Genomic DNA, 12053 nt, shown 5'->3' on the forward strand with positions numbered 1-12053 from the left:
AAAAAAAAAGATAACTACGGACAAACACAAGAGACTCCGTTGTGACCAAATGACGAACTGTCTACATGAACTCGTTGTTACTGCACAATCTATCCAAACACCACACCTTGTATTAACCAAATAGAGTAGTCCTTTTACGATAGTCATACAATCTCCCATTGTATGTTGGATTTGTACAATAAGATAAGATAAGATAGTACTTTATTGATCCCAATTTGGGAAATGTTTGCGTTGTAGCAGCATAAAAAAGACATGGTATTGTCCAATAAAAATTAAAAGACTAGAAATAAACAAGAAAGTAGCAAATACACATGTTGAATTATACCTTGTTAATTCAACATGTGTATTTGCTACTTTCTTGTATTATGTATACATACATAAATATATGACCAATGGAATATTTAAATATAGAACAGATTATATAAATGTGAAATGTACAGTGTGGTTTTATTCCAAGAGAAACTATGGAGCAGAGAGTTCTCTTCCAGCCAGAGGGGATTTATTGTACAGTGTTATTGCTATAACAACAGTGTTATATTCAATAGAAGACTCCGACAAAAAAGTTATTTGCTGGACATTGTCGGAGATCATATGAGAACATGGGTAAAGGATTCTAGTTGCCTTACTTAAAAAGCAAATGTTAATTCTTAACCTTCTGTTTTACCTTTAACCTAACCTTAACTTATCATTGTAAAGGTTTTCATGACATCATACCACCTTTTCGACACTGTTTATGGTTAATATTCTTCAATGCATTGCATTAGCCATTTGATGTACGGATAAGTGGCTTTCATACACTTTCTAAGTAGTTATTTGTGGTAGTGGCAGAGTTTGCCATTCCCACCCTGGATACAGATTGCCTACCTCGCAAAAGGAATTCACTTGCTTTAGCATCTGAGCTTCATAAAGATACTGCTAATGCAAAAAGGACATCATGCTACTGCTTTTAAATGAAAGGTTTTTAACTGGAGAAAGATAGAAGGCTTATTACACAGAAAATGTGACGTATTTGTGGCTGCTGATAGCACTAATAGCAATATAGGGCTTTACATCTATACATTCTGAAAGTATTATCTTTAATAATTTATGATGGCAAAAAAGGAAGGCCAATCTATGATACTAATTTGAGATGCAACACATATAATACTGTAGATCATATGTTATTACACATTGGCATAAATCAATGGATACACAGGGCAAATCAATATTATAACAATTTGTCTACAGCTATATTAAAGGTCCTTCAAACCTCATGTAGGTAGGGGGGTTCTTCAGAGGAAAAAGAAAAAGCCCTCTCTATAATTGGAATTTTAGAAGGCAGATTTTTTAAAACGGAGGGTCAATCACAACTGGAAACCAAAAGAGAAATAACATGCTATGGAATGTAGCAGGTGTGCTATGTTTGACCACAGACAATCCTAATTATGGGTAATACAACCATCAACAAGTCATGCAGCTGGTCTAACAGATACACACTGCTCATCTGTTCCGGGCGGGGGGAAACAGACAGGATCCTTTTTGGAGCCAGAAGAGTTCAGCAACACGTTCTGGAACATAAGCCTGCTTTATTGTCTCACACTGGGGGAATTTGGACTCAGAATCATCGTTCATTTCACTAAATACATACAGTTTACTTTACATTGCTATTCAAGCTGCCACAACACAAAACTGCTTCTGAAATGTAAGGTCGTCTTCAGAGGAAGGGGGCTGGCTGCATTGATGACAGTAGAGTTACAGTAGAGCGCTGTATGAGATGTATCCTGCTGAAGTGATTTGTATGCCCAAAAGTGTTGAGAAGTTTCCTGTACTCCAAAAGTACTGCTCTGAGGTCAGCTGAATAAAAGATGGTGGACTTAGGTTTCGGTGCAAATACTGACTATTAAACTGGACACTCCAAGACCTCATAACCTTATACATTTTAAATAACCATCTGATGTGTTTTTTTACAGTTTTAAAATAATATTGTTCTTTTCCCCCTCTTCTTTAAACAGCGTTTCTGAATGGTATTGTTGTACTCGTTGCTGTTGCAATGACAACTGGATTGTCTATGTCTCTGTCTAGCGACAAATTCAGCAACTTATTCAGACCATTATTCAGGGGAAAATGCGAGAAATGTTTTTAATGTATTATATTCTTTTTTAATGCTGCTCAGAACAATCGTGGTCCAGGAATCCTTTGCCAATAGTGTGAGGTCTTTGTCTCATGCAATGTCTTTATCAATATGCAAATGAGCGTACAACGTCATCTGGAGAATATGAGCGTTGTGGCTACATTAATTAAAAAGGAGTTTGTCACTTTTGTGCATTTTGTTTTCTACAGATACTTCAGTTGTTCCACATGTCCACTATCTGGGATAGGAACTGAAAGAAGTTGCATTGATACTCTTTGTTAATGGCTCCTGTTTTGGTTGTGTGCAGTAATTCATCCTCATGCAGCCTCATGAACCCTGCACTTGGATATAAAAAGAGTCCAAAAACATAATTAAAGGGAGGTTTCTTGATAATTTGTCAGAATGTTTATAACTACACCTTTCTTTTCATTTTTAAACATGTACTCCTGTTATGTAGCGCAATGAAGCATAACATTGGTTCAGGTTGGGCACTGGGTGCCTGCTTGCCATCACCAGATCAGTATCAGCTGACTCCTACAATCACCTATCAGATTAAAACACGATAAAAAGGTGTTTTTGACAATCTGATGAGCTAACACTTTCACTCCTGTGATTATTTATGTCACTGCTTCTGTTACGGGTCGGATGCCACACGGACTCTGCCCAGCTGCTTGTTGAGCGCTTTCAGATGCAGAGCATTTTCCACAGAGTGCTTCTGGACATCTATCTGCAGTAAATCACCCTGAATCCTTTCATGTAAGCGTCTGACTGAACTGCCTGACATGTTATGAGAGCCCTGCACAGAGTGGAGGTTGTAATCGTCCACAATGCAGCCCCTTGGATACAAAACTTTACTGCAACTGATCTTGATGCTCACAAAGTTCAAGTGATTTGACAGATTGTTGGATAAAGGGCAAACATACATTAATTTAGTAGTTTATAAATACAAAAGGCACAACTAAAATCCAATAAAGCTTTGACATTGTGTTCAAGGAACCAACAGCCAAGACTCAACAGAAAACGTCCCTGCACAGGAAAAGAAGGAGCTCAGAGCCTTTAGACGGGATGGAAAGTGGCAACAGTGCAAGAAAGCAAGTTTTAATTTGTTTTACTAACTCTGTCCTGTCACTGTAAAGCAGGTACGCTGTTTTTAACTTAATTCACATTTATCATACAAAGAAATACTCCAGACCCTTACTGTTGCTCTGAAAATCATATATCTTTTAACATAATTCAAAAAAGTTAACTAGTAAAGTAAGAATTTACAAAAATATTTGTCAAACAATTTAATATAGTTATCTGGGTGATTTAGTTTTTTAATCTTAAAATTCTATTTTTCATGGAATCCCATCAATATTATACTGCCTCTATAATACCTATAACACATTTGATACAGCAAAAGGAAATGGATTGTGTTAAGTATGTAACAGGAAATACTGTAAATGTGCCAATTTAGACAATCATACAAACACTATGTATAAAATGCCTGTTGCCCACCATGTAAGCGAAGAGCATTGTGGGATGCCTGTGTGTTGCACAGGGCTTCATCAGGGCAGGTACGTTGACATGCAGTTGATTAAAGGTCAAGTACAGTACACCAAACAACAGCAAGAGAGGCAACAATTCTCAAAATATGTTCATTGAAGACAAAAAGCCCACCGTACTCAAAGTCAGGTAGAAATTGAAAAGCCTTTTTCACAGAGTAGAGTCTTATAATTAGATTATTATTCATTTCAGTGCTTGTCAGTGTCTGCCTCAGATCATAGCCATGTCTTAAAATGTCTGTGGATTACATTGTCTGAGATCTTACTTCCAGCCGCATTGCCTTTTGGTTTATGTTGGTTTATTCTGAAAATGCACACTTAGTGACACACTACACACACTGTGCCTTTTTGTTTTCATTCAATGTGTATCAATCTTGGCTCATTCTCTTTTCTCTAATGGTGTCTTTATGTTAAAGTAGCTACAATGGGTTTCCACAAGGCATTGAATGCATTGCCATTCACCAGACCGCAACGACATACTGTGTGTGTTTTTTGTTCCACTGGTCAACGCTCTAGGACAGGGGTGTCAAACTCAATTTCATCCCGGGCCACATCAGCATTATAGTGGCACTCAAAGGGCCGGTTTTAAATTTTAATATAATATATATTAAATAATGTATTATATTACATTGTTGGCCCTGCATTGGATTATTATCAGTTATGGTAATATCTTCCTGAATAACTACGTCTGAAAGCAGAAGACTAGGGCAAATAATTGAAAGCAAATATTCAACAATTACACCAATTGTATTGTATATTATATTCTTAGCAAGCTCTTGCGGGCCACATAAAATTAGGTCGCGGGCCGGATTTGGCCCCCGGGCCTTGAGTTTGACACCCGTGCTCTAGGAGAATAGTGAGTAAACGGGGTACGTTATTAACATGTCCTTTAGCACAATAACTCATTAGGCATTGAAGTTTTCCATTGTGTCAAAATCAATTAAACAAGCATTATCTAACATCATTCTGCAACATGAATGGCCTATAGAGAGCTGCAATGACTATTTATTTTAGTAGGCCGACTCGGAAGTTAGCATCGCAAGGGGTGATTTCCCCATTGGATCTAGTTATTTATGGAAAATAAGCTCTGTGGCCAACACATGTTTAAGAAACTTAATATGTTTTGTTCAGCAGGATAATCTCCACATATTCGAAACACTTTATCGAAGCATAAGGGAATTGGCAGGAGTAAAAAGCTAACGTTACTCTATAAACGAACTACATCGAGGTCGCATGGCTGGGCTTCACCACTAAGTTAAAGGCGGATTCTTCATGACGCTAAGTGGTTTAATTTAGTCATATAACAAGCACAGTTTTTAAATGAGCTTCGAACATTCACATGGAGTATTTACTGATGTATCTTATTGCCTAGAACGGTATCTTCAACCATCTCCTGTTACCCACAGACCTTATTTCAGGCTTCTAACACAAACACGTTCAAAAAACCATTAACTTCTAGACAAGGTATTAAAGGGGTATTACTTAATGAATCACGTCTGATGAATCGTAGGTTGAAACCTTGCAACACAGGAAAGGTCACGTGTCCCGTTATAATGGGCTAGAATCTCTGCCTCTAATAAAAGGCACATTACATGAGCAGATATTTGAATGGGGATCTGTGTGATATTCCCCCCAGACTTCAGAAGGCAGCACAGCACTCATCCTTGCTTATCTCATGGATGACTGTTATGTGATATTGTTGAGAGGAGGTTACACAAGATGGTTACCATGGTATTTGCACAGGCGTTTTCTCCAGCTTTCCTTTGCTCACGGTGAATGGGTCAGGTCAAGCTATTCTCCTGCTCTTCTCCTCCTTGTCCGTGCCGTGACGGAGAGCTGGGTCATTTTAACCTGTTTTTTTTCTCTGACTTGACACCTTTGGGCAGAAATTAAAGCTCCTCCTCCATCACAGCATCTTGACCATTAACCCGGGCAAGTAGTAAATGCTTTACATTGGATTCTGCACCTCGGTTAGAAACCATGCTGGTCATATCGCTAGTCGATGCTTTAAAGCCGGTCAAAAACTAATTAATATAGGCTGAATTTCCATGCTGCTAAGCTGACTTTTCTTCAATCAATATAATTGTAAAAAAACTAGAAAGAATTCAGTTTTTGTGCTATTAATGTGTAGCTTTCTGGACTGCAAGTCAATGCAGTGCAGCTGGTGCGACAGATTTTGAAGAATGTTCTTGATATATATCTGATGACTTGCGGTATGATGGTGAGAATACAAGCGCTGTCCAGTGGGCCTTTCGAGCGCTTGAAACCACTTTGAAAATGCACAGTCCACAGACTCTCCTTTAGGGACTGACACACAGTTCATAGAGTTGTGCCATACAAACAAAATAGATGGGAAACCTCAGAAGAAACAAAATGATATCATGGAAGGTGCTGGCTTGGAAGGCATGATGACAAGTTGATACAGCAGTATTACTATTTTACCAATCTTGGAACCAATCAGCTATGAGTATGACTAAACCTGGGACCCCCATTTCGTGGCTTCTAATTTAACCAGCTGATATCCAAGCTAAGACTTCTTATACTGTGACGGTCTATAGTCTACATGTTTTTTCTACACGATTTGTCTTTTTTGTTTGCCACACAAGTGTTTACCAGAATTCAATGGCTCAAACCTGATTGGCCAATACTACTCTTACTGCAAAACAGAATCCAAAACCGCCTCCAATATCAAATTCTTGTCCTGATGCTACATATTCTGAATGCAGAACATGTTTAAAGAGATTACTACTGTATGTTACAAACGCCAATCACTTTTTAAATGACTTCATTCTTTTTTAAGCCTTAGTGGCAGATTAAATACCTGACCACTGGACTATGAGTGGTCAAAAGAAACGGTAGTGCCAAGTTGAAATTCTGAAAACCGGACGCTATACACACACTGTCGTCCTGGATAATGTGTTTAGGATACAGTACACAAATACAGATGTTTAATGTATTGAACAGTATGCCAATGGTAATGAAGCAGTGAATGTTGACGTACATGAGATATATCTTAGTGTTTTTAACTGGAGAAACAATTTCTGGAATTGTGACATCCCTACCGTACTAAAAATTGTCCCTTATGTTTTCATTATAATGTTACCCTTGTTCAATGCTTCAGCCATAGAGTGAACATTGCAACAGGATCGCCATTTCCCCATATGATCTGCTGGTTTTAATTACTACACCGACATGACCAGTAACGCTAACGATGATGTTTGGTCATTTCTCTCTAGCCGCATCCTTGATCTGCAGTTCCTACATTGAAATTGTATGGGAAAGGCACTTCAAGTGCAAATGCAAAACATGAGAATATATAATGACTTGACATTTAGAATGCATATCATTTTTGCAATTTTTCAAAGTGTGAATACGTCTTTGCAATGAGACCACTCGTTTCTTAACACTATTTCCAGTGCGGCCTCTTGTGATGGCAGCATGACACTGTACAGCATGTAATGAGGACCTTTTTTACTAACAGTACTAAGAGCATTACATTAAAATGGCCGGTTACAGAAAGCAGTGACCATACCACAGACTACTAATGTCAGTGGTATGTAACATTTGAAGCATACATTTGAATTAAACTTTGATATTTCCATGTCATATTTAATGATGTCATCATCCTAAAAAAAATAGGTTTTATCTTCAATTTGAATAAAGTGATTAATCGTATTAAATGAATGACTTTTTATTGTCTTTCTGTAAAGAATATGTCCAGAGCATGGCCACCACTATAATCTAACTATACAAATATTATATTACTATAATATGACTGTAGTCTAATCTGTATCGGTCAACTGTGCAGAGAAACTGGGTTTAAACTGAATAAATATACATTATAAAAAGAAAAAGCACAGTATTCAAATGTTGATTTAGAATTACAATGGCAATGTTAAGAATGAAGCTTCAAGGCTGTAAGCTATTCTGTACAGCCCTAGCACAAAGTGGGATGGAAATTGAGAGCTAATTATGCTAAAGTAAAACATGTAGGAACTATTGAAATAAAACAAAATTGGAACTGCCTTTCATAAATCCTAGTTTCATGCATTTTGTGTGCAGATAATATAACCATTTAAAAATACGCATGTATCATACTTTGTACCTATACATTGTATACAGCACATCATATGTCTGTAGTGCTTAATAGTGCAAGGAGCATAGCACCACCGACAGCCTGCTAACATACAGAAGGACTTTAGATTGGCTCATAGCAAAGCTTGTTGACTAAGTGGAACATCTAATATAGTTTATTAAATGGAACGAAACTAATGAATCCACACATAACTGCAGCTTCACATTAAACCAAAGGGCCATTTCACCAACTGCCAAATTCTTTTTGACCCATGTATTGTTTTTAAGTACTCAATGTGCACTTCAATCCATGACGATGCGCTGAGCCATCAGTTAGCAGCTAAACAAATGATGCAGATTCATTTGTTTTACTTACTCAAGTTTAAGCTTTAACCAACATTACATGTACAGGAATTACAAAAGCCTATGAGTAGGGACAATACCAAGCTAATACAACTCTCCCTTTAAAATGCAAGCCTTTGTTATGGAAATAAGCATGATGTTTGACAAGGCTGATCTCTCAAAAACAGCTATATAATGTATACAGCATGTATACTACAAAACAACTCAGCATCAACCTTGTCCTCTTGAAGAAAGCTCCGGCTTTGATCCTGTAAGACTGATGAACATTGAACACCTTTCCACACTTCACCTTGCTCACCCAAACATACTTCATTAAACATTAAGACACAACACGTTTTGTTCTGGATTGTAAATCTCCGCTACATGTTGTCATCCGATCCATTAATCCGCCATTCTTTCTGGTTTAATTCCATTTATCTTTCCTGTTTTCCTTCTGGAAACCAAGCGACACTGTGCTCACCACAATATTATCTTTATTGGCCCTTTGCTGTAGTTTATTGGATACAATATGCAGGGAACGGTTGCAGTCACAGTATATTTTGCTTGGTGAGGAAAAACAATGCTGGCAGTTCCAGATGTTAAAGTTTGAAATGTTGTTTGGTTGATTAGAGATGGTGTATGATTTCACTGTGCTACATCATCTTGTAATGTGATTTGTCACCAAATCCTTCAGGGACTCGAGATTTGGCCCAATACTCACAATTAAGTGTTGATTATTTTCTCGATGAATCATTTGGTCTATAAAATGTCAGCATTTTCTAAAAGTCCATAGTGATGTCTTTGTATGCCTTTTTTAGTCAGTCTGAAACCCAAAGATATTCACTTCAAGATCAAAATAGTTTACAATAACTTTTTTATGATTGACAAATCAATTTGACCACGAATTGTTTCAGCCCTACTAGAAACAAAATGGACCATCGCAATATTGAGATAACTAAGTTCTTATTAGCTTAGAAGAAATATAATTTTAAATGTTCCCACAAGACATTTAAATATGGTAGGTATACCATTTTTACTCTGGGTACCATGTACTTTTTCGAGATAAATATTGCAGTAAATAAGGCCAATGTTTGGCATGTAAAAGCCAATGGAAGGCGTCAGCCATGTTCTGCTCTATCTAAGTGTCCACATGCCAGTAACCAGGTTGACATGACGCAGGCTAAAGAAACCAATCACAGCTATTCCAGCAGTACATGGACAAGATTAATACTAAAAGATTCTACAAAATCACTTTATTGGTTTTCTGATGGATTTTAAATGTCACTTGCCCCAAGCTACAGGCAACGATTCAGTGTAGAAAACGCCATTAAATCTCCAAAAAAGAAAATATACCATTTCTCATCCATGACCTGTCAGAACAGAGGTCCTGTTGTCTGCCATTAACTGAGCACTGCCCAACCACCGATGAATATTAATGGAGCCTTTCCCTGGATCATCAGAGTGTGCATTTAATTCACAATGCTATCTGCATCTTCTCCGGCACAGGCTTCGTGTGTCTCAGAGTGTGTTGTGAGGTTTGTTAACGAGCGAGAGGACATCTTCTGAGTTCAAGGCCTGTCACCCACTCTGGCTCAGATGAGTTTCTATTGCAGCATGTGTGTTTGATTAACACAGCCATCAACACATTATCGAAATAACCTACACCAAGGGAGAACATGACATTATTGGAGCCTATAATGCAGCCAAACATCCTGTGTGATTGACAGGCTACATGATGAGTTGATTCCAATTAAATCACATGAATATCATTAGCTGAAAACGACAGATGCTGAAGGCACAAAGTAGTCGGATCATGTTAGGATGTGACAGCTTATCAACAGGCAAGGCCAATCGAAGGCTTCCACTCGAAAGGAAGAAAAATAATGTGCTATAGCAACAAAGTGGCACGAGGATTTACATGGACATCTCATTCCCCAAATTGTGACAGTGCGTCAAGATGGATAACGTGTGCAATGTGCAAAGTCACCAAAGCGTACATATTGCGCACACATAACACCTATGATATACAGGAAAATCTCCAGTCACGTTTCGGAGGTAGCGGTGGACATACGGCTTACCTAAAAAAGACTCGATGCAAGCACTGGAATTATGATGATGGCGCTGGTGATGGCCCGTCCATCGGAACACGATTCTTCTGTTTCTATCCTCTGCCGGTGTGTCGATGATGTTTTAACTAGGCCATTTCCTCCCTGATCACAATTATTTCTCAGGAGGGCAGTGCGTCGCAGCCTTTCGCACATCAGAACACCTTCTCGGTGTCCGTCTTTCTCCGGCTTTTCCAAAAAAAGCACACCTCATACTGCCCCCTCCTCCTCTCATCCCTCTCTGACAACACCCTGCTCTGTGCTCCTTATCCAGACAGATATTTGGACTTTTCTAATGTTGAGCAGCGAGTGGGAATCAAAGAGGAGAGAGGGGGGAAAAAAGGCGCTCACTGTAAAATAGACGCAAGCGTCAAGACTCTGCGCGTTGCTTCAAAAGTCAACGCAGTGATCTGTCCTCTTTCCTTCATTTGTCCATGTTGGTTATTATAATCCACGGTGTATCTACCTCCCACCGCAGCACAGCGAGGGCCTGGGGAAAAACACGGATTGTTTGACTTAAAAAAATAGGAATAGCGCTCTAAAGCCACAAAACCAGGTGTCCAATCTCTTTACGCGCTTGCGTGGTGCGCTCCCTTGGTTTAACTTGTGATGCTCACCACAGAACATAGAGGCTCAGACTGAGAAACAGCGCGGGGATCTTCCGTTTAGCCTTCATGGCTTTAGAAATAGAGCTTTAAATATTAGCAGTGATATTATTTTCTGAAGCCCTGCAATGAAGAGGATACCACGGCTCGTGCTTCAACAGCCCCTCTCTCTCTGCCCCTCTCTCTCTCAGTGCGGTCTAAAGCCTCTCGCTGCCTCTCGCTCTCTCGCTCGCTGCCTCTCGCTCTCTCTCTCGCTCGCTCTCTCTCTCTCTCTCTCTCTCTCTCTCTCTCTCTCGCTCTCTCATAGGACACCACTTGCAATATTTCAATCCCACTGCTAGTTGTCATGACGAAGAGGTGCGACGCATAATTCAATGAACAAGCGCTCGCTCTGCTGAAATCGTCATGTGGGAAAAAAAACTGCATTTGAAACCCAGCGCTTCACTGGGATCTGCTTTGATTGTTTTTAGATGAGGATCTGCACCAGGCTGACGTCAGAGTTCTTTTTTTATTGTTGGCGCCAGGCACCTGTGCTTTTCACAACGTTAAGACATAATAAAAGGCTTTAACTAGCAGTATACTAAATGTAATGGTTTTGACATTACAAATAATACAAATGTAAACTATTAATAATATAGGAATATGTACTCCATATATATTCCATATATTTCAACGTCCCCATACAAAGTAAAACACCCACCTCAACATTTTCATACAATTAAATAAATACTACATGCACTTATACTTGCACTACTAAGATATAATATATCCAATACAATATATCCATGTGCTTTTAACAATAAAATAAAATAACAAATGTCACATAATAAATGTTATAAATAATGTTGACTATTATGGACTATTACCATACAATTAACTATCATGTTCTGTAGAGGACAACAAATTGAAGCAATGTGAAATTGGTGCACTTTTACTCTTACACAATTCCTTTATCCTCAAACACAACACTGCCATAACATCACCTTATGAGTTCCCATATGATGACTGATAGCAAACAGTTCTTATCGAGCAGATATGAAGCAACATAAGCATCATGTGGGTTCTTGTTCACTAAATGAATGTATGATCATAGAATATTCACAGCTTTTTTGTTCCCCATGCTTCTTTAGCTGCTATTTACTCCATCCTGTTTACCGGCTAATCTCAACCTCTGCTCGATAGTGGGCCAGTAGCATGCAGTAGGGCTTGACCAGCGAGATTAAACAAAGCCAGTAAAGTTGCACATCAGTAAACAAAAACAATAAGCTCTCAA

General features: G+C 38.5%; 1 protein-coding gene across 2 annotated transcripts in view; it reads right to left on the bottom strand.

Annotated features, from left to right (window-relative positions):
- Nucleotides 1-10997, bottom strand: part of nlgn2b (neuroligin 2b) — a 90410-nt gene extending 79413 nt beyond the window's left edge. For both annotated transcript variants that reach the window (XM_034099502.2, XM_034099501.2), the window contains exon 1: nucleotides 10149-10997. The gene's annotated coding sequence lies outside the window, so the exon portion shown is untranslated. The remainder of the gene's footprint in view (nucleotides 1-10148) is intronic.
- Nucleotides 10998-12053: the final 1056 nt, after the last annotated feature.

Source organism: Pseudochaenichthys georgianus, chromosome 14 (assembly GCF_902827115.2).
Source record: "Pseudochaenichthys georgianus chromosome 14, fPseGeo1.2, whole genome shotgun sequence".
In the NCBI taxonomy this organism is placed as follows: domain Eukaryota; kingdom Metazoa; phylum Chordata; class Actinopteri; order Perciformes; family Channichthyidae; genus Pseudochaenichthys; species Pseudochaenichthys georgianus.